This window comes from Lactuca serriola, chromosome 5 (genome assembly GCF_051521515.1).
Source record: "Lactuca serriola cultivar US96UC23 chromosome 5, Lser_US96UC23_V15, whole genome shotgun sequence".
Taxonomy (NCBI): Eukaryota; Viridiplantae; Streptophyta; class Magnoliopsida; order Asterales; family Asteraceae; genus Lactuca; species Lactuca serriola.
The window spans coordinates 233,489,258-233,516,280 of record NC_136412.1 but is presented as its reverse complement, the minus strand read 5'-3'; the positions used below and the strand labels follow the sequence as shown (position 1 = coordinate 233,516,280).

General features: G+C 38.2%; 1 pseudogene; it reads right to left on the bottom strand.

Annotated features, from left to right (window-relative positions):
- LOC145050270 (glucan endo-1,3-beta-glucosidase 14-like) overlaps positions 1 to 21,736 on the bottom strand; it is an 84,084-nt pseudogene extending 62,348 nt beyond the window's left edge.
- Positions 21,737 to 27,023: the final 5,287 nt, after the last annotated feature.

The following is a 27,023-nucleotide window of genomic DNA, read 5'->3' as shown; positions in this document are numbered from 1 at the left end:
TGATTTAACCACATATTCGTCATGACGTTACGGCCTTGCAAGCCAAAACCCAATTTTTGGGGGTTGTCCCCTATTTAAGGGAAGTGAGGGTTAGTGTTTGCTCACCCTCAGCCTTCACAGCCTCCCTTCAACCTCCAAAACCCTAATCTCCCATAAGTTGAACCTTGATCTCCATTTTTGGTGATTTCTAGCAAAGAAGAAAAAAATTGAAGAATTTTTGTGCATCACCTCAGCTTGCAAGCATCACCATCATCTTCTATCACACTCAGGACCTTTGTGAGTGTTCAAATTTCTATGCTTTATGATCCTAAGTGCTTAGATATAGAATTTTCATGTGTTTTCTTCATGTTTTTGGCTAGTCAGAGTGTTGGGGTTCCATAAAGTTGGCAACTTTATGGATCCTTAGAGTCCCTTTGTGGTTTGAAGTGATGGATCTGAAATTTGATAGAGTTTTGAACTCTTACATAATCTTGACCCTATTTGACACCATTTTTGATGTAGCTTGAGTTCAAGACATGAATTGGACATGCATGTCTATAAAGCACCGATTTTATTATCTTTTAGGAGTATGAAAGTGTTTTGGAAAGTATGGATAAAAGGGAAAGGGGATTAAGAACTTAATGCATTAAGCCGCCCACAGTGTTTCCCACGACGTAACACTTTGGTCGTCGTGTTGTGACGAAGGCTAATCTGTGACTATTTTGTCGTTATTGTGCCACGACATGACCAAAGTGTGGTCACAACGTGGCGGCTAACTGAATAATTTTTTAGTGTTGACTTTGACTGGATCGTTGACTTTTTACCAAGTTTGACTTTAGGTCAACCTTAGGGTATTAGGCTTTAGTTTAAGAAATTGTCATTATTTGCTGTATAGGTGATCTGTAGAGCAGGTTATCAGATCGGTGATCATTATTGTTATCTTCTAGACTGTGAGTTGAGTTTTTTACTATACTCGTTGGTTGAAGGCACCAATATTGACCCACTAACTTATGTTAAGCATCCTTGTGTATAAGATGTTGTTATGCTATAGTGGTCTACCAGAATTGGTAAATCTGTATGATTTCTTGTACTTGCTAGTCATTTATTTCCTGTTTGCATATGTCGACATAGTGTTGTTGGGTTGAGGCTGTACGACTTTGTGCTGTAGGCCAACAAACCCGGGACAATCCAATTGGGAGACTGTGGGCCCAAGGGCAATCCAGTCGAGAGACTGTGGGCCCAAGAGTAATCCAATTGGGAGACATTGGGCCTAGGGTCAATCTAGTTTTATATTATGGGCCCAATGTGCATGCATTGTTTATGTATTCTTGTATGAGGTATTTTGGGGAAAACTCACTAAGCTTTTGCTTATACTTATTGGTTTCAATGTTTTCAGGTAATTCTAATGATAGGGGTAAGGTGAAGGCATGATCGTACGCATCCTTTTATTGTTCTATGTTTTGAGAGATTGACTTGATACTTTGATTTTCTTGGATATGATTTGAAAACATTGGTTGATTATCTTTGGTTTCTAGTAGAAATGTTTTTATAAAAATGAAATTTTTTATCATGGATTTAGGATGTTATAATTTCTATGAGAGGAGAGGCCCATTTGACATGAAGAGAGAATGAGGGAAGAATATGACTTAAATAGATCCAACTTTGGTCACTAAGTCAACTATGGTCCCTCCTTGCAAAAGTTTTTTCAAAATTACTCCAAACTAACTAAGGAGCGTATAATGCTTTCCAAAATGGTCTATTTCCATCATAACCTCTATAAACTTTGTCCAAATCACTTAGGTGGTGTTTGTTTGTTTGTTTTGTTTTTTTGTTTTTGTTTTTTTTTTTTTTGCAAAAGCTTTTCTAGACCTCTTATGTTTGCGCCTTGCAGACGGCGCACTGACCTGCATCATGTTTGTTTTTTAGAAGACCATAGACCTAAAAAAATATGCATGTCATCTTCTTGGCGCAGATGTGGACCCATGTCTTCTAGCCTCTTCTTAACTCTTCCATTAATCCTAAAGAAAAAAAGCAACCACTTCAATTAATTGTCAGCAAAAAGAATTAAAAAAACCAATCAAACTTCATGCGTGCAACAATTATTTTTTTTATTCATTTTATCATGTGAACGCTTTGCAATTATATTATTTTAATGATTTTAGCTTAATAAACTTTTTATTTTTCCACATAATTTTCTGGTATTCTTATTTTAAAAAACTGTACGTATATTTAACCATCTGACTTTTTATAACAATAACTAAAAAGGTTAAATATATATTACAAAACTTATCAAAGTATTTTACTAAAGTATTTTTTTTTTCTTCATAAAATGGACAATTAATTTGTTATATATATTGAAAATAAGGTGGTTGTATTATTAAATTACAATGTTTTTATATTAGAATTATTAAAAAAGACTTTTAACTTTTTTTAAAATAAATCAGTTTAGTTAGGTTTCAATTTATTTTAGCAGCCTGCAGATTTTAAAAAAACAAACAGTCTTCTTCTTGCAGATTACAGATGTTTTGTTCACTCTTCTACTGTAGATGTCTACAGATGTAGTCCACAAACTGCATACATTTTGCCTCTAAAAAAACAAACACCACCATAGTTGGTCAACTCTCAATTCGAATATAAGTTTCATCTGTTTGACGCAAATAACCCTTCTAACAAAAATACTTTGCTAGACATTAAAATTTTATTACTTTAAAAAACCAACTAATGAAAAGATTTTTATTATTAATATGGTCATTTCCTCACATTTGCATTATTTAATTTATTTCTCTTTGATTAATTTTAGGGATAAGCAAAGGAACCGACCTGGCTGGAAGCAGCCTGAACCGGACCCGACCCGGGAACCGAAGTCGGCCGAAATTAAGCACCGAATCGGACATCGAGAAATAGAAACATATGGTTCCGATTTTTGCCGGTTGTACCGGGTCCGGTTCTATAGGTTCTCGGTTCCAAAAATCCACAAGAATATCGTCCCGGTCCCGGGTTGACCGGTTCCATCGGGTTCCGATTCTGGTACTAGTTCCGGCCGGTTCCCTGGTCCAAATTAATGCTCATTCCTAATTAATTTTTGTTTCAAATTAAAGAAAGATTTTTTTTTACCAAAAAGCCTAAAACCTTTAGCCCCCAAAAGAGGATGTTACACCACCCAGGTACTTCTACCCAACTTCATTAAAGACCTTGTTGTTACAAATCATATGAAGGATAGGCACCGAGCGGAAGTCATTAACAAAACCAACCAAAGTGCTAGCATAATCCTTGTCACTAATATATCTAGAGTAAATCAAAATAGTCACTTGATAACTCTCACTCACATGACATGTATTGGCATGTAAAATAGCCACCTGATCACTCTCACTCACATGACATGTATTGGCATGTACACCTTTCACTACATCTGCATAAAAGAATTATTAAGGTTACGTTCATTATTTCCACCCACCAATGGTGAATCCACAAAAGATATTGAAAGCCCTTATGCTATATAATTTTTCTCAAATTGAGTCACATACACATATAATATCACCCTTCTAATACAAATCATACATAAATTCAAAATAAAAACCTCCACATCATCTACCTTAATGAACCTGACAAATGCAAAAAGTTTTCCCACATTCGACTTTTTGTTTGCTATGAAAACATCAACGATAGTACCGAATCTAGCACAAGTATTCCATAATTCCCTTACAGAGAAGAGGGACAAGAAATTCATGACGTATAAATTATGAGAAAACTTTTGAACCTAAGTTTCCTTGGACGCATTAATCCCGTCAACATGATTCCCTCGATAGCCATTCCTTGGCCGATCACCCATCAAATCCTTTAAAATGTTATGCTAAAGATAACTATTTGTGAAGACCTTGTTCACAAGTCCAACTTAAGAAAAGAAGATAAGGGAAGTTAAGAGAGCTGAAAAGGTAAGAGAAATGATCGTGTTCCTAAGATTACTTTTTGGAAGGAATTAGAGAGAAGAGAAGACAAGATAAGATAAGGTGTGATCTTCTCTTTTAATCTTCCTCCCAAATTGGAGGGGTTTAGTGGAAAATAGGTTTAATCACACCATTAAAATGTAATACGCCATTTCATTTATTTCTTATGCAAGAATGCCAATATAAATTCCTTTCTTTTTCCTATCCGTTTTTTTCTCTCCATATCTTCCTTCCCCTTCTTTTATTTCCTTTACTCGAACCTTCAAACTAGGTGTAAGTGTTGTTCAAGTTCACTTTTGGTCTCCAAAATGCTAAAACAAACAAAACATCTTAAAAAAAATAAAAAGAAACAAAGGGTGAGAGATCATAGCGGGGAAGGATAACAATGTTACTTTAGGAGAAGGAGAGATGGTTATTCATATCAACAACACATATGGTGGATGCCATGAGTAAAAGAATAGTTAAAATGGATAACTACTTCAAGATTAACATTGGTTATAGTAAAGGTTTCTCTAACTTGAATAGTTTTTGTATGAGAGGTGTAGCGCTAAGGTGTTATACGTCGTGCTTGTAAGATGAACATATGTAAGGAAATGAATAAGAGGGAATTAAAGTGCAAAAGACGGATACAACTGGATTGTAGCTCGTTTCTCTCAAAGTACAGAAACATAGGGGCCGTTTTGACCTGAATATTACATGATGTATATATAGCCATAGAGACAATGAGATGTTATTATGTGTGCGTGTGTGTACTTGTTTCTCTCTTTTATACTTAATATACCCAAAGAGATTGTGATAAACTATTATTATGTGTGTGTTTACTCGTTTCTCACTTTTATAATTACACTCTCTTGTCTTCTTCGCTAGTTAGGGTTTCTTATACATTTTCAAGTATTATTTCATGAGTTCTTGTTTGGTGTGTTCGTTTAGTAAACATTGTGAGAGATAGAGCGTAAATATAGGGAGATTTTTTAGACTGGTGGATGTCATACCACACTCACCGCACTACTATATTGTCACGTCATCGTCACATCACTTTTCCACTCACCCCACAAACCGGTGGATGTTATACCACACCTTACCACACGTTTATTTTTTTATTTTTCTTTTTTAAATTGAATGTAATTTAATAAAAATGAAATTTCATAAAATTAAGTAAAGGTAAATTATTCATTAATTTAATTACAATGCTAAAACGACAATTTAAATAAAACGATACATAGATAATACGATGATTATGATAAAACGACTACAAAATACGACTAGTTGTAATATTTTTTCATGATTTCCGCTCTAGCCCTCAAAACCATATCGAGCTCGTTGTTGGTGAGATGATCGATTAGTTTTGCTAAAAATTCCAAATCATGTGTTTTTTTTGTTTCTCCTCACGAGTTTTTTGTTTCGCCTCTCACACTTTCTTTTTCTCTTGTAACACCATAAATTTCAAAACAATTTTTCGCATTTTATAAAAGCATAATTCATTTAGTATTCATAAAAACATCAGTGTTTGAAACTCAAATCCATAACATATAAAAATCCTGTGTGTGTACTGATCAGGCCGGCGCCTTCCCGCGGTCATCACTAGTACCTGAAACAAATAACACCAAACACTGTAAGCACAAAGCTTAGTGGGTTCCCCAAAATACCACACATAGCACATATTAGCCACTCGAGTCTATAACTTTGTGGGTTCGTGGACCCTACTCTGTGAACCCTCTGGTTCTAACTCTGTGAACCTTCCGGTTCCAACTCTATAAACATGCACAACATAAATCACATAGAAATAATGCAGTACAACACATAACATACATATAGCATACACATACTCTGTCACATAACTCTGATTACCTACTCAAGGTAAAGTATAGTGAGAAGATTCACCTCGCGTATCTCGATAACTCGCAAATCCCTGAAATCACTAGTGCTCGATCTCCCGAGCTATAGTCCTCCTATAACACAATACATCTCTAATTAACACTTTCCCAACTAAGGTTGACTAACCCTATCAATTCAACACTGGTCAACTCTGGTCAACGGTCAACTCAACTCACCGAGTTTGGCGTGGACTCGCCGAGTCTCTACGGGGACCCGATGCCTCTGAGTCCCTTCCGACTCACCGAGTCACTCACCCGACTCGGTTACTCAAACCCTGGTTCAAAATCACTGAACAACCCGCACAAACTCGTCGAGTCTGGAAATGGACTCGGCGAGTGCATTCCATGCACAACCCCAAACGACCTTCCGAGGTCAGATCTGCTTCACTAACTCATAGATCCAGTCCTTCCAAGCTTATTCATCATGTAAAGTTCATGTCTAGGCGCTCATAACACACCTAATGACTCATAAATGGTGTTTTGACCTCAAGCACAAAGACCCCAATCCAAAACCTCCATGGATTCATAAAAAGCTTGGACAAAGGGACACTCTGGACCTCCAAGGGTCCAGATCTAGAACCTAACTCGCTTAAGGGACCAAGGAAGCACTAGATCTAGCCACAAAATGTGACAACCCGAAATTTCCATTCTGAACAAACCATATCAAGCCAATAGAAGTAGAACAGTTACAGTAAAAATTCAAACTCCGAGAATAAGTTTGGCAGTTTTCAGGATTTACACTTAAGGAGATATTAGGAGAGTGGATGCACTAGGGTTTTGTGCAACACTGTTATTCCAATACTCTAGGAAATTAGAATTCGTTTAAGGAATAAAAATATTTTCTGCCAAAAATATCTCAGGACTATAAATAGAATTCTTGACCAAATTGGTTCATTAGTTGAATTCCATTTAAGGAAAAGTCAAAATTCTCTCTCACGGATCTTCGGGTTTTTATCCCAAATTGTGAGTAACTCTTTCTAGTAGTGTTAGAAAGCTTTAAATGTGTTCATAACATAGATTACATAGCTAAATCACTCGATTTAGGAGTTTACTCCCCAAGGTGTTCTTGGGCGGTAAACTCTCGAAACCAAGCCTAGATTGTCCCCCATGATATACTACTTCCTTGGACTTGTATAGGAGTGTATTAAGGACATGAAATCAAGCAATAATCACCCAAGTTTGGGAGTTCACGGCCCAAGAGTATCTTAGGCCGTAAACTCCAAAAAGCATGCTTAAAATGGTGCTTTTAAGGCACCTAAGGCTTAGACTTGATTTTAGACATCTACCCTAAAGTGTTTAAAGCCTAGAAAACATAAGGAATCACAAGTATTAAGGAGTTTACGGCCAAGACAAGTTCTTGGGCCGTAAACCCCTATAAAGGGGTCAAATGACACCCTAACTCCTTCCTTATGCCTAGAACCCAACATAGATCATAACCTTGAAATGTAGAGACTTGAAAACACCATAAACACCCTCCCAAGGGAGTTTACGGCCGTAAACTCCAAGGGAATATGGTCCCAGGGCCGTAAACTCCTTAAAGGAGTTAAGAGGAAGCCCAAACACTTGATTTAGCCTTGAAACAATTCACCACTAGAGTTGTAGTAATTCTAAGCTTCATTTAGTGACCCTAAAGAGAGTTTACGGCCAGGAGTTTACTCCCCTGGGCCGTAAACTCCAAAACATATGGTCATTAGACCTTAAACTCCCATTAGAGGCCTTTCACTCCTTTGTTGCAACCCATTAGCCTCCTAGTACTTGACCAAAAGTGTTTTCCTCACGTTAAAATGTTTATACTTGTATAATTAGTGTTTTAATCACTAATTATTTATATACATGTGTCTTCATATGTAATTAGGATCATCGTGTGTGTCTAAAGTCTTCACTCGACACCAAGCACTTGTTCGATCCTTCCTTACGATAACAGTCCGTTCAATTCCAGTCACTTACTGCAGGTGAGTTCATACCCCTTAAATAATGTTTTAAACTATTTTTAAATGTTTTATGGGGGGGATACAAGTAGATTTATGCTAGTTATTATATCAATCACATGTGATTAATAAGTAGAATTATGCTAGTTATTATATCAATCACATGTGATTAATATGCAGCATTCAAATGATTTACTACACATTAGCCGTTTTACCAAACAGTTTCCTTCAAATGATTTTTATAAACATTTTATATGTTTTAAACTCCTTATTACACTGTACATTTTATTCTGTATATTACATTTCAAACTTATTTACAATTGTGTTTCAAACAAATGTTCTTTATACTAAACTGTTTTATCAAACCCATGCCTTCGAAACCATTTTATAGATCGACATCAAGTCGATCTTTTCTTAGAAAATATTTATGTTCAAAGGTTTTAAAAATCTTATTCTATGCTTTTATATTATAAATTGCATGCCTCTATATGTATAGTTATATAAGTAATGTTTAAAAGACTTAGGAAGGCTATCCACCTAGTTTCCTTTTCCTCGATTTGGATGTGGTCTGATAGGATATCGGGTACTCGTCCGAAGGTCATTTAAATATTAGTTATATATCATGTGTACACATATAGTCATAAAAGGTCTTCCAGTTCATCCCATGCCCTTGGGTAGCAAGGGTATACATCCATGTTCATACATACCAGTTAGATTACTAGTAAACTACCATATGGGTAGTTTAGGAAGATACTAGAACTATTACTAGGACGTAATATCATACAATGAGTCAGTTCATTCATGAGTCAATACTTTTTAGAACATTACAGTACATTACTATACTTGCTAGATAGAGACAGAACACACATTACAGCTAGCACACGTAGAACATTTCCGTACATTACACTTACATTAATACGTTAATAAAATTGTGATCCACTGTATTGGAGCATGCCTTAAATGACATGACCCGAGTTGTAGCCAGAGTCTCTTGAAGGGAGAGCGTGAGTTTGCGTATAGATCTATACTGGATTGACTATCCTACACCTTGCTACTAGCTACAGCCGGACTTGCAGGTCTGTGGGTGCCAAACGTCATTCCGTTATTACGACCATTCTTATGTCGTTGTTACTAGTCAATAGTATGGTACAATTAATCACATGATGCCTTAATATAAATCCGGTTTAAGGTAATTAGTATAGCAGTAGTTCTTATAGCGCTACGTTTTAGTACTACATTAATTTTCCCTGTACACATATTTAGTGATCTTTTCACTTAAACTATAAATGTAAAAACTATATTTTGTTAATAATAGTTACACTTGGGAAAATTACACACTTTTACATGACACGAACATTTAGAACAGTTAAGTCTTGGTAGAAGACTACATTGAGAACAGTTAGGTCTTGGTAGAAGACACCCTTATATAATAGTAGGAATCATAGGGATTTCTAGAGTTTTTCAAACGTTTACAATTGTTTTACAAACATTTTTATACTTACAGTTCATATACATTTACAATACTTACAATTCATTTACTTACAAATTCTGACATACAAATTAAGACACTAAAATACTTATGATCTCACCAACTTCAAAGCTGATACTCGCTTTCAAAATTACTTGTATCCTCAAGTCATCATAGACAGGTACCGATGCAAGGAGAAAGGAAGATGGAGCTTGTTCAAGACTCATCTTTCATTTTGATTTATGCTTTAGTGTTTATCAAAATTTGACAAAACACTTGTATAATAATTATATTATTAATGCAATGGATGATGTTGTTGCTTGTTTACTACTTTTCATTGTTGTGATACTGTACATGACGTCCTCCGCCCCAGAACGTTTCCGCCGTTCTTGGTTTTGGGGTGTGACAGATTGGTATCAGACACATGGAAGGTATTATGAATCCGCTCCAATTCCGCAGGTAGCTCCAAACGATATGCTACCCTGCCCACCCTCGCGACCACTCTGAATGGCCCAATATACCGAGGCCCTAGCTTGCCCCTCTTCCTGAATCGGATCACTCTTTTCCAAGGAGATACCTTCAGGAGAACATAATCATCGACCTGGAACTCGAGCTCGGATCGACGTCTATCCGCATAACTCTTCTGGCGGCTCTGAGCGGTCAACAATCTCTGTCTGACCCGTTGTATCTGCTCTGTCGTCTGAAGCACAATCTCTGTGCTACCCATAACACGCTGCCCGACCTCTCCCCAGCAAATGGGGGTCCGACACCTCCTCCCATACAACAGCTCAAAGGGCGGCATACCAATGCTCGAATGATGGCTGTTGTTGTAGGAAAACTCTACCAAGGGCAAATACTGATGGGTTTTGGTCATAAGACATCCTATGTGCTCATACAAACCCTAAAGCTCGGATCTAGGTTTCTCTATTGTACATACTTTGAATCCAAGACTTTGAACCCTAATTCTAGCATATGGAAATCAGAATTCACATGTAAATAGGTTTAAGAACATACCTTGATTGTTATATAGCAATAGCAATCCAATTCCTCCTTGAATTGACCTTGGAAAGCTGAGAGTCACAAGTGTCACTCCTCTAATGGCTTACAAACACCATAAGCAAGTGGAGAAGGTATAAAGAGAGAGGAGGGAGGTTAGAATTCGTCCTTAGGACCTCTTGGGAAGGGTTAGACGAATTCATGTGACTTAGGGGGTTTATATAGGTGTAAAGATTAGGGTTTTAGTCCTTATCCTTATCTAGTTGCTTGTCCACCAAGCAACCATAAGATAAGTCCTAGAAATCCTTATCCTAGTTGAATTCTAAGGGATTTACACCTCAAATTCGTTCACCATATATATAAGATAATCCTTACCTTATTTTGTAACTATCACATAATTACAATTCAACCCCTCTAGTTTAATTAATTACACTTGATCACAAAATTAATTCTTAATTAATTATTGACCAATATTAATTAAACAAATATGATTTCTCTTTTAATATATTATTCTTATAACATATTAATAAATCATAATAACTACTCTCTCTATTTATTTCTCCAATCAAGTTGCTTTGGTGAAGGCAACCCAAAAGGACCATGCACCATCGGGTCAAGTACATACCAAAATAGTTATGGACTTAGACACTAATCCAACAAATACGTGTCCCAACTCCCCCCGAAGTCCAACACACATGCCTGGAGCATGTCCTCGAGCGTCTGAATCGTCCGCTCACTCTGTCCGTCAGTCTCGAGGTGATATGCGGTACTAAAATGCAGCCTAGTACCCAACTCCTCGTGAAACTTCTTCCAGAATCTGGAAGTAAAATGCACATCCCGATCTGAAACAATCGAGATCGGCACTCCATGCCGAGATACCACTTCCCTCACATACATCTCTGCTAATTTCTCTGCGGAAGAACTCTCATTGATAGCAAGGAAGTGGGCGCTCTTTGTCAACCTGTCCACAATCACCCAAATTGCATCGACTCCCCTAGCAGTCCTTGGCAATTTGGTGATAAAATCCATAGTAATCTGTTCCCACTTCCATTCGGGAACCTCTAACGGCTGCAACTTACCATGCGGTCTCTAGTGCTCAGCCTTAACCCTACGGTAGGTTATGCACCTCTCCACAAACCACGCAACATCCCGCTTCATACAGGGCCACCAATACTCTCTCCTCAGATCTAAATACATCTTAGTGGCCCCAGGATGGATCGAGAATTTTGACCGATGAGCCTCTTCCATCAAAATGGTACGCGTCCCTCCCACAAACGGTACCCATATACGCCCCTGAAATGTCATAAGCCCCCGACCATCGGTAACGGACTCCGATACCAATCCAACAACTCGCTCTCTCTTCTGGTTCTCTGATCTCACGGCCTCAGCCTGTGCTCCACGAATGGCATCCAACACCGGAGCCATCACGGTCAACCGCAAACATACATCTCGCAATGGGGCGCTCTCCGCCCTGCGACTCAGGGCGTCGGCTACCACATGTCACACCCCCAAACCAAGGATGGCGAAAACGTCCGGGGGTGGAGGACTTCATGTACAGTATCACAACAACGTGTATAATAGTGCTCAAAGTAGATACAACCATCATAAATATAATCGAAAAAGGTTACACCAAAGTATATGTTTACATGTTTCAAAATCAATTACATTATGATGACAAAAATAAATTGTTGACGGTTTAACGTCTCATCCTCAAAGCGCTGAAGTTTTCCTGTTTCACTGATTTCCTGAGAATACAAGTAGTTTTGAAAAAGTGTCAACAATTAAGTTGGTGAGTTCATAAGAGTTTTGTTTGAAGTAGAAACCATTTTCCTTGTAAAATCAATAGAGTTTGATTTCCAGAAAATCCAATATTTTCTTAGTTAAGTATGAACAGAATATTTCTATATGATGCGTTAATGAACCCTAGAATGACCCGTAGATTTCCCCTAAAATCGTCCAGCGTATATAAGTTATATAAGATTTAGGTTAGATAAAACGTTGAATATAGTGGGTCTGCCCTAGGTCCACAACCCAACGAGGAACAGGAGATGAGGCGGGCACCACCAATGCTAAGCCAATCAAGACTAAATTCTTATATGACTCAAGCATATATGCTCAACGATTATAGTTGAAGTCTAATAATGCGAAAATGGAATGTGGACTTAAATCCAAAAACCGGAACCAAACCCTAGTGTAGTGTACGAAATAGTAATAGTGATTGTGGACATAAACTATACATATCATAGTTCATCGGATAGTGATAGTGACTAGTGAACATGAACTATGCATATTATAGTTTACCAAAAGTGGTGGTGATGGTGAATATAACCTATACATATCATAGTTCATCAAATAATGATAGTGGTAGTGAACATGAAATATGCATATTATAGCTTATCAAAAGTGGTGGTGATGGTGAATATAACCTATACATATCATAGTTCATCAAATAGTGATAGTGGTAGTGAACATGAACTATGCATATTATAGCTTATCAAAAGTGGTTGTGATAGTGAATCCCTTTCTTGTAATTAAGTTCGTAGTGTAGATGAAACATAAACTATACCTATTATAGTTTATCACTTTGTTTGTATTATATAAATGCCATAACTATACCGATTATAACTAGCGTGTTCGTTTGTGGGGGTATAATGGCTTAACTATACTTATTATAGTTTATCATAATTATTCATAGTGGTAATAACTTTTTTGTATGTGTAACACCTTTAATAATGTGTTTGTTATGTAAAAGAACCCTAAACTATACCTATTATAGTTTATCAAATATTTATTTGGGTAGTGAGCATAAGCCTTACTTGTCATAGTTTACCAATGTTTGTATTTTAATGGATATAACCTTGTAATATCATTTATATATTTACCAGACTTATGGAGGTAAGAATCCAATTGTTTTCTGATGTATGTCTATATAATAAGACAAGATGACATATATGGTAATAACATATCATCACATGAAGGTACACACCTTGCTCAACAAGTTACAAGGTGTATATGAAATTGAAAACATTTTTCTAGTATTGCCATTTCTATTCTGTTTTTAGAAAATTCATAGAAAAATAACTAAAGGTGCAAATCAGGATCCGTAAATTCTGAGAGTTTGGAAAATGAGTCTAGTTTGTTCATAATTTTTATTATAAATTTTAATGACCTCTTACTTGTGTGAAAAAGTCCATAATCACAGACTGGTCCGGATTGATGTTTGAAATGATAGTCAGTTTTGTAAAAATCACCATAAATTGTAGAAAAATCATATGGAGATTTGCAAGTAGTCATTTTGAAGCTAAGAAGTGGAACTACTAGCACCTAAAACAGTTTTGAAAACTAAAATGTTTAAGTTGTCCAAAACAGTCCGTGAATGGAGTTGAACTTTTCTGATGAAGGCTGTTAGAAAAGTTTAGTTATGTTCTTGGTGTTTTAACTTGTATTCCCCCCCCCCCCCCCCCTAAAAACTTGAGAAAACATTAAAATGTAGGGGTATGAACTCACCTTGAGTGATTTCAGAAGATGAGTGTTGAAGAAGAGAAGTGTTCAACCCAAGAACACTTGAAGAATCACTTGAAGATTCGAAGATCTAACACAATTATGATGGAGTTTGTGTAAGATATCCATGATTTGAGTAGAAAGAAGTGAAATAATCATAAGGAGAATGGATTTTTCTTACCAAATGTGGAGGAAAACCCAAGATCAGCCCTTGAATCTCGAATTCTAGAGAGAGGAAGTGAGAGAGAAAAGAGTTTGATCTTTTTGGTGAAAAGAGAGAAAATGAGAGAAGTGAGGAGAGAGGAGACTTTTCTAGCCTTTGACCAATTGTGTGGTTGGAAAAAGATGGGAAAAGTACAATGAAGTGACTAGGTAAGGGCTGATGGGGAATAGTGACATGGAGTGGGTATGAGAGGTTGCTTGTGTCATAAAATAAAGGAAAGCCAACACTCCACCTATTGTACATCATCCACTCTTTTGGATAAGGTTTTATCCTTAAAAATGTGATAATTTAATAATTATGAATCCTTATATGTTAAAATAAAGTTTTGGGTGAAAATCCCGCGTTAAAATGATGAAAAACGAAGTTAAAATGAAGTCGTAGTCGAAAACCGGGAGAAAAAGGACTTCTAGCGAGACCTCTCGGTCCTAGGCCGAGGTTCGGTCCCTAATGATGCCGAGCCGGAGGCGAGATGGGCGAACCAGAAGTGTGAAGCGAAGGCGAAGGCTCGGTCAAAGGCTCAGAAGCGAGGGCTCGGTCAAGGCATCAGGATCTGAAATGGACCGAAGGTTCGGGTTCGGATGTGTAGGCGAGGTTCGGGCCCGATAGGACCTTTCGGGTTCGGTTTAGCAGCCTTCGGCTCAGAAGGGTTCGGTCCCTTAAGAGGACTTTCGGCCCCTAAGAGAGGTTTCGGTTCCTAAGAGGAGTTTCGGCTCCTTAAGTCCGTTTTTCGCGTAGACTTTCGTTTTTGGGCTGTTTTCGCCAAATTCGAGGGTCGGGATGCCCCGAGTGATTATAGAAAGTTGAGAGAGATTTGGGAGAGATTTGTCATACTTGGAGAGATTTGGCATACTTAGAGAGATTTGGGAGAGATTTCACATACTTGGAGGAATTTCTCATACAAAGAGAGATATGGGAGAGATTTAACATACTTAGAGAGATTTGGGAGATATTTCACATTCTTGGAGAGATTTCTCATACAAAGAGATATTTGGGAGAGATTTCACATACTTAGAGAGATTTGGGAGAGATTTGACATTCTTGGAGAGATTTCAAATAGAGAGAGAGAGATAGAGTGAAAACGATTGAGAGAGGTTTCATTTGTGACCTTTTTTAGTGTCTGGCTTCGCAATGCAAGGTCCGTAAACCCCGTTAAGCCTTGTTTAAGGATCTTACACACTCCCGATGAGTATGCAACATTGTTTTATCGGTTTGGCTCGTTACTCACCACAGTTTTAGGTTAAGGAGATCCAAATGTACGTACTTTTCGATTTATGATCTCTCATTCTAGCGAGTTGTTTAGTAAATACAGAACGTAAGCCCTAGCACATAAGGGTTAGTTAAGTTGACCGGTTTGACTTGTTGACTTTATTTGACTTTGAATTGACCAGAATTTGACGGTTGTCACACCACATTAGCCTTGCCCGGATGGTACAGGATCTCACAATCATAATCCTTGACCACATCCAACCACCTCCTCTGCCGCATATTTAGGTTAGGCTGATCCATCAAATACTTCAGGCTCTTATGGTCCGTGTATATCGTACACCGAACCCCATACAGATAGTGATGCCAAAATTTGAGGGCGAACACCACTGGCCCCAACTCTAGATCATGGGTGGGATACCTCGTCTCATGAGGCTTCAGCTGCCTCGATGCGTATGCTATCACATGCCCTCTCTGCATCAGCACCGCTCCCAACCCCAAGATCGATGCATCATAGTATACCACAAAGTCTTCAATCCCCTCCGGGAGGGCTAACACCGGGGCTTCGCATAACCTTTGGCGAAGCGTCTCAAAGGAGGCCTGCTGCTCGGGGCCCCATGAAAAAGCGACACCATTCCGGGTCAACCTGGTGAGTGGCACTGCGATCTTAGAGAAATCCCTGATAAATCTCCGATAATAACCTGCCAACCCTAAGAAACTCCTGATCTCGGAGGGTGACCTCGGCACCTCCCAACTCATCACTGCCTCAACTTTGGCCGGGTCGACCAATATCCCTTTCTGGTTAACGAGATGCCCTAGGAACTGGACCTCTCGCAACCAGAAATCACACTTGGAGAATTTGGTATAAAGCCTCTCCGATCTTAGAACTCCGAGGATCTCCCTCAGATGCTCCTCATGCTGCTCTCTAGATCTCGAATATACCAAAATGTCGTCGATGAATACAATCACCGACCGATCCAACATTGGCCTGCACACTCGGTTCATGAGATCCATGAACACTGTCGGGGCATTAGTGAGCCCGAAAGGCATCACCACAAACTCGTAATGCCCATATCGCGTCCTGAACGCTGTCTTCTGGATGTCCTCATCTCGCACCCTCACCTGATGATATCCAGACCTCAAATCGATCTTCGAGAACCAAGATGCTCCCTGCAACTGATCGAACAAATCGTCGATCCTCGGCAACGGGTAACGGTTCTTGACCGTCAGCTTGTTCAACTCCCGGTAATCAATACACATCCGATGTGAACCATCCTTCTTCTTGACAAAAAGGATAGGCGCTCCCCACGGCGAGCTGCTCGGCCGAATAAATCCCTTTCCCAGCAGCTCCTGAAGCTGCGAGGATAACTCTTGCATCTCTAGAGGTGCAAGGCGATAAGGCACCTTGGCAATAGGCGCGGCCCCCAGAACCAAATCGATATTGAACTCCACCTGCCTTACGGGAGGCACACCCGGCAACTCCTCTAGAAATACATCCGGGAACTCACGCACTATCGGAACCTCCTCAACTGACCTCGGCCTCTCTGAATCAACCCGCGTATCCATCACATACGCCACAAAGCCCTTACAACCCTGCTGTAGACACTGCCTCGCCCTAGCGGCCGAACAAAATGCTGACCCAGAACGTGTACCCTCACCGTACACCGTAAGAACTCCCCCACTGGGGTCTCGTATGGTCACCAGTTGTCGCTCGCAGTCGATAACCGCACCGAATCTGCTCAATCAGTCCATGCCCACAATGACACAGACATCACTCATCGCAGTAGGAACCAAATCAATCGGGAACTCAACACTGAAAATCTCGAATACGCACCCACGGATCACCTCCATGGCATATTGATGGGTTTTGGTCATAAGACATCATATGTGCTCATACAAACCCTAATGCTTGGATCTAGGTTTCTCTATTGTACATGCAAGTTATCCAAGACTATAAACCCTAATTCTAGCATACAAGTAATCATATTAATATAAGAATAGGTTTATAATATTACCTTGATTGTTATGTAGCAATAACAATCCCAAATCTCCTTGTATTGACTTTGGAAGGCTTAGAGTCACAAGTGTCACTCCTCTAATGGTTCACAAACACTATAAGCAAGAGGATGAAGAGGAGAGAGGATGGAGGTTGCCTAAAAACGTGTGAAACCCTAGAAGGTTGCTTGTCCACGTTTTTGGTCCTTAAGGGATCTTTATATAGTGAGGCAATCAGGGTTATCTAACATGGAAACCCTAATTTGGATGCTTAAGCCCTAAGCAACCCATGGAGCCCTTTTCTTAAGGCCTTGGATGATTTCATATAGGCTTCCCCCATAGAATTTGTCCACCTTATAATAAAAGGCAATCCATGGCCCAAATTGCAATTATCTTATAATTACAATTCCAATCCCTTAAGTTTAATTAATCTCTTTTAGTCACAAAACTAATTACCAATTAATTATTGACTAATATTAATTAAACAATATGATTTCTCCTTTAATATATTATTCTCATAATATATTAATAAATCATATTTAATCCTTTCTCTCCATAATTCATTCTATGAAGTTGCTTTGGTGAAGGCAACCCAAAAGGACCATGCATCATCGGGTCAAATACATACCAAAATAGTTATGGACTTAGACACTAATCCAACACATATATCACTCTCTCGTCAGCTATGGAAACTCTCAGAGGCCGACTCAACGTCTCACGACTAATACTGATATGCTGAATAAAAGCCAAAGATACAAAAGACCGACTCGCACCCGAGTCAAATAACACCAAGGCAGGTACATAATTCACAAGAAAAGTACCTACGCATAACATAATATAAGCATAATATCTCAACATCAAAATAAATACACGAAAGAATACATACCAGCCACGACATCGGGCGTTGCGCGGACCTCCTCCGCGGTCAACTGAAAGGCTCTCCCTCGTGCCATCGGCATCTCGTCCTTCACTGGACGACTCTCGGTAGCTCTGATGGCGGCAAGGGCAGATCCCTGAGGTGCTCCCTGAGCTGATCCCCGCAACTGCGGACACTCTGCCTTCTGGTGTCCGGTCTGGTTGCAGTGAAAACACACTGCAAACCCCTTGGGGCAGTCCTTGACCATATGCCCCTCCTTGCCACACTTGTAGCAAGATCCAGCTCTACAAACTCCATCATGAACCTTGCCGCACTTTCCACAAGTGCGGCCCTTCTGGCTCCCTAATTTGGGATCAGCGGGCTTGGCCCGCTTGGCTGCCGGCTAGGACTGTGTCGGTCACCGATCCCTCCCGTGAGACTCCGGCTCCTCCCTAGCCTGAGTCTCTAGCTCAATCTCCCTCTTCCAGGCATTTTCCTGAAGCTCGGCAAATGTCCGGTACGAGGAGTTCGCCACGAACTCCCGAATGTATCTCCTCAAGATACTCAAATATCGGCTCATACGTGCCTGCTCAGTGGACACGTGCTCAGGGCAGAACATCGCCCTCTTGTGGAACATCCTGGTAATCACCGTAACAAACTCAGTACCCTGCTTGAGGGTCAGAAACTTCTGGGCCAAACGCTCCCTCTCCACCTGGGGAACGTACTCATCTCGGAACATGGTAGTGAACCTCTCCCAGGTCACTGCCGCAAGCTCAGTAGGCGTAAAGTGCGTCGTCACAAACTTCCACCAGTCCTTCGATCCCAAGCGCAGCTGGTTCAGCGCAAACCGGACTCTCAAATGCTCAGGAGACGAGCAAGTAAAGAAACACCCCTCTATGTCTGAAATCCATCTCATAGCCGCCACCGAGTCCTGGGTCCCGTCAAACTCCGACGGTTTTGTGTTGCTGAACTCTCAGAACAGCAACGCATCACCACCCTGCGGCCTCGCGGCAGCAATAGCTGCGGTGGCCGCTGCAACAACAGCCTCAGAAAGAGCAGCATAACGCTCGTCGAAAGTCTCAATCAACGTGGTCTTAATAGACCCGAACATCTCTGGTATCTCTGCCCTGATGGCCGCAGCCACCTCCTCATGGATTATCCGGCGGATCTCCTCATCACTGGCCCCACTGCTCTCAGGCATAAGACGTGTCCTCACCATGATCTACCTCTGAAATACAACATATGATAAATTAGAATCCATTTGAGCATACTCACACTCGACAACTCATCCCTCCTTGATCCTTGGCATTCCAAAGAACCTTACTTGGGTTGTACACCGCCCCGGTGCTTTCAGTAGTACGGGCCCAATACTACTGTCCGCACCGTGTCAAAATACACCCCAAGTCCTCCTCTCCGGATCCCAAGTTCCAAGTACTCTATTATGCATAATCCACTCTCTAACAGATCTCTCATAAGCTCCTCGCTGCTACCTACTCACTCTCAAGCATCTCATAGCAGCTCACCTCTCCCTAGGCTAAGGCATCACAAATCAGGCCACTCTAGTCCTAATAGGAGTACCTAGCCTACTCTAGCATGGGAATACATCATATCAATATCGTAACACATAATATGAGGGTATCTTGGGAAATCACCGTTCGGGCGCGGACTGATCGTACACACGACTCTGCTCTGCGTTTTCCAAAAATCTTTTACTCTTTTTGAAAATATTTCTCAAATCCTCAGTTTGAGTTCAAATACGCCCGAAGGTGTACTCGAATCCCTCAAACCAAGGCTCTGATACCAACTTGTAACACCATAAATTTCAAAATAATTTTTCGCATTTTATAAAAGCATAATTCATTTAGTATTCATAAAAACATCAGTGTTTGAAACTGAAATCCATAACATATAAAAATCCCAAGATCTCATAACATAAAAATCCCGTGTGTGTATTGATCAGGCCGGCGCCTTCCCGCGGTCATCACTAGTACCTGAAACAAATAACACCAAACACTGTAAGCACAAAGCTTAGTGAGTTCCTCAAAATACCACACATAGCACATATTAGCCACTCGAGGCTATAACTCTGTGGGTCCGTGGACCCTACTCTGTGAACTTTCCGATTCCAACTCTATAAACATGCACACCATAAATCACATAGAAATAATGCAGTACAACACATAACATACATATAGCATACAAATACTCTGTCACATAACTTTGATTACCTACTCAAGGTAAAGTATAGTGAGAAGACTCACCTCGCGTATCTCGATAACTCGCAAATCCCTGAAATTACTAGTGCTCGATCTCCCGAGCTATAGTCCTCCTATAACACAATACATCTCTAATTAACACTTTCCCAACTAAGGTTGACTAACCCTATCAAGTCAACACTGGTCAACTCTGGTCAACGGTCAACTCAACTCGCCGAGTCTGGCGTGGACTCGTCGAGTCTCTACGGGGACCCGATTCCTCTGAGTCCCTTCCGACTCACCGAGTTACTCACCCGACTCGGTTACTCAAACCATGGTTCGAAATCACTGAACAACTCGCACAAACTCGTCGAGTCTGGAAATGGACTCGGCGAGTGCATTCCATGCACAACCCCAAACGACCTTCTGAAGTCAGATCTGCTTCACTAACTCATAGATCCAGTCCTTCTAAGCTTATTCATCACGTAAAGTTCATGTCTTGGCGCTCATAACACACCTAATGACTCATAAATGGTGTTTTGACCTCAAGCACAAAGACCCCAATCCAAACCTCCATGGATTCATAAAAAGCTTGGACAAAGGGACACTCTGGACCTCCAAGGGTCCAGATCCAGAACCTAACTCGCTTAAGGGACCAAGGAAGCACTAGATCTAGCCACAAAAGGGCTCAATAAGCCCTAAATCAACATGAACATCACCATAACAGAGAATGGTTCGAAAAATAGTACCTCAAACGTGATGTTCTGGACCTCAGATCTTCAGGAAGTTGATCCTCTTGTTTCCCCTTGGCTATTTCTTCCTTTCCCTTGCTAGATAACACCTCCAAGGTCAACAATGGCTCCTTATCTCACTCCAAACGCTCAAGCTCACTAAGGTTTCACTCTGGGGACTGGTGAGCACAAATGACGACCATAAGGCCCTTTAAATAGGCCCCAAACCCGAGAAATTAGGGTTTCATTAAACAGCGCAGACTCGCTGAGTCCACCAATGTGACTCGTCGAGTCCGGTCATTAATCCGGGTGAGAAATCGCGTCTCTACTCGGCGAGTCTTCGCACCAACTCGCCGAGTTCTTTCACAAAACTCAAAATAAAATGAATAAATATAATACCTGAAATTCCGGATGTTACATCTCTTCCATCATTTCTTTCTCAAAATTCAAGCGACGCTCGAAATTCAAATTATGAGCTTCAAAACTAGATGCCACCTTTTAAAGTCAGAGCCACTTCCAATACCCACTTCCAATACCCGATGTATTTGATGAAGACCCTTTCTTTTTCGCTCTAACTCGCCACATCGGTCGAAGTACTTCTTCAAGTTCGAGCTCATCCACACTATTCAAATCAACCCCAAAATATGCATCCGAATAAGTAGTGTAACTTGTCTTCGAAACTTTTGTTCTTTTCTCACCACCTTCTTCTTCTTCCCCGTACTCTTTTATCCACTTCGGGGAAGTGGATAAAAATCTCCAAACATCAACAAAATTGAAAGACTTTTTAATATCAACAAAATATATTTTAAGTGTCGCCTCAAAAATTTGTTGATCGTTTTCCATTCTTTTTTGTTGAGTAAGCAAGTTCTTGTAAATGTCATTGAATTTAGTAACCCGACTTTTTCATCTCTCAAAACTTGATACACCGTTGTTGTTTTGTACGGTATTCTCCACGATCCATGACACTAAGAAATTGCTCCATAATGCGTCGCCAAAAGTGCTCGTATTTTTTTTGTGGATTTCCGGTTTGTGTATCCTTAGAAATGTCGACTCATGACTCGGCTAATGTCATCTCTTCATCCGGTTGTCATTGTTGAATCGGGGCCTTCTCTTTTACCAAAACCGATGCTCTCCCTTTCCTATGTTTTTTTTGCGGTTGGATGGTTCGAGTTGTGTTTCGCAAACAACATCGATTAGTTTTTGGTTACCGGTTCGGGTTCGATTACCGATTTAGGATCGGGTTGTGTTTCCCGAACAAATTCAACATCCGAGATATATTTGGGAATCAGGATTTTTTTTTGAAACATGGTTAGACTTAGAGGTTGCTTGGGGTAATAGTAAACTTGTTGGGGACGGGGTTGTGGTTGGGGCGAAATCATGGATGGATTAAGTTAGGGTCAGTATACCGACGTATTCAACGGTCAAACATTTGGATGCAATTTGCCTCGAACGGTAAATTGAAGATTGTTTGGATTCATTTTTTGGAAGAAATAGGTTTGAAAACTAGTGGAATTGAGAGTGTTGTGTGTGATATATGTGAGCGAGATGATTTTAATTTATTGTTGATATATCTTAAAAAAAGTTGAAAAAATGACTGATGTCAACGGTGAAATGTTCAAATGGTCGAAATCACACGCGGTAAGATCACCTCCTACGGTAACGATCTCAAGTGCGGTAGGGGGGGGGGGGAAGATTGGAGTTGTGTTAACCGCAAACTACGGTGCCAAATCAGCTACCGCAATGTGCGGTAAAGGGTGCAACGACCGACCTTATCTGTAAAGTTTCAATAAAGAGTTTAAAAGTTTTTTTTTACAAGAACATGATTCATAATGAGTCTTAAATTTGTGCGTGTAGTGATACCAAAACCCAAACTATTAAGGATGTTCTTTGCGTAAAGTTACTTTTCTTTTTTTGAACTTGGTTTCCCAAACATTTAGGTGATGTTTGTTTTTTTAAGCAAATATCCATAAAGTCACCTCTGCAACCCTCTGCAGTAGAAGAGGTGGACTAAACGGCTGCAGACTGTAATAAGAAGCGTGCTTGTTTTTTTAACATCTGCATGCTGCTGCAGATATTAAAAAAATTAAAATAAACTAATTTTATAATCCGAAAATTTAATAATGTATGACATTTCGGCAATAATTTATGATATTTCAGCAAAAAATAATAATATTTTAACAAAAAAATAAATATATTTTAGCATAAAATAATGATATTTCATCAACAAATTATTATTATTCAATATAAAAAAATTCAACAAGAATAAACAAAAAAAAAACGAAAAAAAATGTGAAATAAGATTTCAGCAATATATAATCAATATTTTAGCAAGAAAAAAAGAAGAAGAGGTTGGAAGAGGTAGGAAGAGACAAAACAAATGCTGCGCCAAGAAGAACACATACATAGGTTTTTTAATCCGAAGACTTCTGAAAAACAAATAGTTGCGAGATGAAAAATGATACGTATGTGCTGTACCGTGCAACAATAAGAGGTCTGAAAAGTTTTTTTTTTTTTTCAAAAAAACAAAAGCACCTTAGTTTAGTGTAGATGTCATTTATAAGAAAAATATTTTATTTGTTGTTTACTTAATGGATTTACTGTTATTATTTGACAAACACTTTGATAATAAAAAAATGTCATCATTATATATAAGGATTTAAAGATAACCTATATTTGAAAACAAATGTAAACTTCCTAGTCAAACGGAATACACCCGTCTTTTAAAAGGAAATATTTTCACCGCGTTTATGTTGAGAAGACGTTTTACGTGACATCATAAAGTAATGAGAGTTAATGAGAAGATACACTATAATAAAAAGACAAAAAAACATATGATCCAAATATATAAAACCAATAGATCTTGAATAACCACTAAATGAATAATAAATAAAGCTAGATAAGAAGCTAATTTATTTTCATTTCATTTCAAAATAAATACAAAAAAGTTCATTTGTTTTGAAGGTAATCTAGTATTATCTTATTTATATGTAATGTTGCAAATGGCAAAAGGATCATCCTCTTGTTGTCGAGTGTTGCCAGCCAAAAGGGAAGAAAGAGTCCCACATTAAAAGGCAAAGCGATGCTGCTAACGTCAACATTCGTTGAACTAAATCATAAAATCTTCCTTTTTCATAACATGCCACGTGGCTCCACTACATGGCTTTCTTTATTGATCATTTTAAACTTTAGTTATAATATCCCGTATCATGCTTTTTGATTTGTTTAATCAAACATTGCGTATGCAAATTTTCGTTGTCGCATATGGTTGTGACTTCTGACGTAGAGCATAGTTGAAGAAATCAAATATATTATTTTATTATTAATTAAAAAAAAAAGGGCACAAGGCCGGCCCAAACCATGGGCTAAGCGCCACCCCGCCAGGCCCAGGATATCAAGAGACACAATTAAGGCATTTTATAAAGGCTTTCTATTTGTAGAAGATGCGTATGGTTTAGGTATTTTGCAATATGTTATTAAATCTTTTGGAAACTTTTGACTTATAAATTAATTGTATACGAGAAGATGTGTATGACAATGGATCTAATTTGAATTGGAATCTTTAAGATGTGAAAAACATATACTTAGTATAATCTCTAGATGACTAGATCTATTTATGCCATGTGGTTGTTATTAATGTCTTAATTAGTTTTGTCGGATATATATGGTACATTCTCGTCACAAAGCAAATACTTTCTTTGGACATGTGAAATAATATATTGATGGATTTATGTGCAATTCATTGGAACAGTTATAACGAAAGTGCTAAAACTATATAAAACTCAAGTTTTTTTCAAATAAAAAAAGTTTTGATAAAATTAATTGAAGTAAGCGATAACAGAGAAAACTATAAAGGTGTTGAATCTTTTGTAAATCGTGTACTCTCAAACATTTATTTATTCTATATTTGATTTCATGCCAGCAATTTTATATAAAATGATCAATTTGATAAGTAAGAATTAATTTTCAAATGCTTCATCTTATACTGAAAATTTTAGATGGATTTGTTAATTTATGTGACTCGGCTACTAATAAAGCTAAAAATTGCAGAAAACTTGAAATTGAATTTAAGTTTCCTATAAACCATCTTTCTTACAATATAATATAACCCGATGAAAAGTTTTCAGAAACACAAAATAACACATCTACGTTGATTTTGACTGGGCATGTCGCTAGTACTTGGTTCAATCAAGTAAAGTCGCTAAAACGGGTGCTCTAAGCATTAGTCTTTACAAAACTCAAATAAGTTTGTCAAAACTTAGAATAAACTTCTAGAATCATGTAATACATGTTTTTTGTGCATTTTGACTTAATCTATGATTATGTTTAAGTAGAGATATAATTGTTTAAAATTGAGTATTAATGTATGAAAGTTTAGACATTATAACATTATGATTAGTATGAATGTTGTGTAATGCATCTGAATAAGAAAAACATGATGAATGATTCACACGACGTGACAAGAAGATGTCACGGTGTAAGAGAGAATGGTAAAATGAGTTATGGAAATGAATAGTGAGGGCATTCTACTTTGGGAGTGTCACGATGTGAGAGGAGATAAGTCACAACATGAAAAAGTATGTTACCTTATATTATTAGCGGCGGATTTCGTTTTGTTGTATAAAAGAAATGTCACGAATGATGCTCACGACGTGACTGATAAAGCGTCATGACATGATGACGCATTGGACGTTAAAATGAGTTACGTCCTTAAACAGAGTGTTTCGATTTCAAATCTCTAAAAACACATACTAAGGTGTGATTTACACCTAGTTAACCCTCCTAAGTCTGATTTGAAGAGATTAAAGACATAGAGTTCCATTTGCTAAATCAAGGTATGGATAATCATTTATAACACTATTGTTAAGAATTTATGGCAAAGTTTGAAAGATTGGTTGAAACCCTAGATGAAGGGTTTGATTCAATTGATAAAACTATGATGTTATATGATATATTATGGCTTAATTCCAGTTTAATACCATGTTATTGAACCTTTTATGTTAAATTTGATTCATGAGGATTAGGGTTCATGAGTAAAGAAATATGACTTATTAATGAATTAAGTCTTTAAATGTTAGTTTTTGATGTATGTCATAATATAGCATGTAAATTAAACATGGTATGAGTATTTATTGATTGATATACTTATAGATTTTGTTCATGGTGAATAAATGATATGGTTTCACAAATGAGAATTTATGTTTATGAGTTGAAATATGTAATTGATCTTGTTAATGATATTTATGTGATAATTGTGATTAGGAAATCAAGAGGAAATGTCGAGCAAAGAAGTTCTAAGGTTGGGATATCATCCAAATAAACCATAAGAGACAAGGTGAGTAAACTTTGATTTCCTCATATATTGATTTCGTGATTATTGGTTTTCTTAATTAGATTTCAAGAATTTATAATTGCAATGTCATGTTTAAAATATATATGATTTCTGAAAGAGAATGATTGATAGAGAATGTAAGTCGATACTAGTAAACCCATGAAAGGTGATTGGGTGGTGTTATGTATGAGAATTTCATTGAGATGATCTTGATGTAATATTGATGATATATAAGATGAGATTAAATGAGATAACTAATTCTTGATATGAGATAGTGTTACTAAATGGAGTCATGAATAATATATGAGAAATATGTATCATACCCATGAGGGGTATATGAGTTGTTTGATACAAAAGACGAACATGTGATATAATATATTAAAGGCATAGGAAGAAGTTATGCACTAAGCCTTAAGCTTACCTTTGTTAATTGTCTTATGATTATATGTACACGCATTATGGATAAGAGAAAAAGCTTAATGGAGTAGCCATAATGTGTTTCTTTTGATAATTAACCTTCGGAATGTTTTCTAAATTGTAAACCCAACGCTAATCCGATCGTATATAATTATGTTTTGATGTAAACGATAATGACTTGTATGAAGTACATATTTTTTTACAAAAAATTTAGTATAGTTGTTATTTGTCCGGTGTTACAAATCACAATGGATCAATCTGCTCATAAGGTTGTCAAACTCTATTACACAAGATAGGAATATGCTGAACCGAACTGGAAACAATCTTTTAAGACCCTTTGCAATAACGAAAACAAGGGTATTTGTCTTTTGTATAAAATATAAA